Consider the following 1,452-nt stretch of genomic DNA (forward strand, 5'->3'; position numbering starts at 1 on the left):
TCTCTAAACGAGCTATACCTCTCCCCAGGGAATGCAGCTGTTTGACAGTAGGATGGTAGACAATTACCCCTTCTCTCTTTCTCTCTCGCTCGCTCTCCCTCTCTTTGTATCTCCCTCTTCCTTCCACCTCTCGTTATCTCTCTCTCTCTGCATCACCCTCTTCCTTCCACCTCTCTCTCTCTCTTTCTCTGTCTCTGTATCTCCCTCTCTCTCTGTATGTCCCATTTTCTTCCCCCTGTCTCTCTGTCTGTCTCTCTTTGTCTCTCTGTCTGTCTCTCTCCCCTGCCCTGCAGAGGCTGATTGCTGTACAGATATCCAGATCAGCCACCCTCTCTCCCCTCTAATGTGAATCCATGGGGCGGAATGTCTCCTGGTTACTCTATTACAGATGCCACCAGATGAGGGACAATCTCCTTAGAACACTGGAGGATGTGTGTGAGTGTGTGTGTGTGTGTGTGTGTGGGTGTGTGTGTGTGTGTGTGTGTGTGTGTGTGTGTGCGTGTGTGTTCGTGCTTGTATGTGTGTGTGTGTGTGTGCGTATGTGTGAGAAATCATTTATATGCTTTATTTCTCCTCTTCTGGCTCTCTCTCCCTCCCTTTATCTCTCTCTCTCTCTCTCTCTATCCCCCCCTCTCTCTCATTCCATTTACCCAGCGGAGAGCTCATCATCATCTCTGTACCACGGGGAGGGACTGGAGGTCTTGCCATACTTCACTTAGCAACAGAACGACTTCTCCTCTCCTCTCCTCCTCGATCACCATCCCTTCATCCCTCAGATCATTTCACAGTGTTTTATTGGCCTGGGGGTGGGTTTCTTCCCACCAGTAAGTAGGGGTGATGTGGTCTATTGCTTTTTAATGGCACATGACTGCCACCCCGCACTTTTCCTTGAAGACTGAGTCATCGAGAATCCCAGAGACAAGCCGTTAACTTCTGCCGAAAGCCCGATCTGACCAATTTCCGCCTGAAAAAACACGCAGACCCAAACTAAACTGCTTATAATGTTAGGAATAGGATGCATCTGGTGTGAAAGCATGATGCCATGGGATAGGTACCACCTCAAGTTGTATTGTTACGTCACATTACACAATTGTCGGTTCCTGGCATTGCAGCACAAGATAATAAGGTAATAGGCATAATTCAAAATAATAAAAAAGTGACAATAGTACAGGACATAAGTGACAAATGAGAGTATTTACAATTAGCAGAATCTTGCAATTTGTAGACAATAAGGCACTAGGCATAATCCAATAAAAAGTGTCAATAGTACAGTGACATAAGTGACAGTAATGACTCTGAGGTTTTGTGTGGATATGTTCAGATCATAGTTAACATACTACACATGAAGGCGATGAAGTCATCTATAACTGAACCAACAGACCCAGACACCAGCTGTGTGGACCTCAGGAACACCAGCAGAACCAGCTGTCTGGACCTCAGGAACACCAGCAG

This window comes from Nansenia antarctica (genome assembly GCF_963989245.1).
Source record: "Nansenia antarctica genome assembly, chromosome: 15".
Lineage (NCBI taxonomy): Eukaryota > Metazoa > Chordata > Actinopteri > Argentiniformes > Microstomatidae > Nansenia > Nansenia antarctica.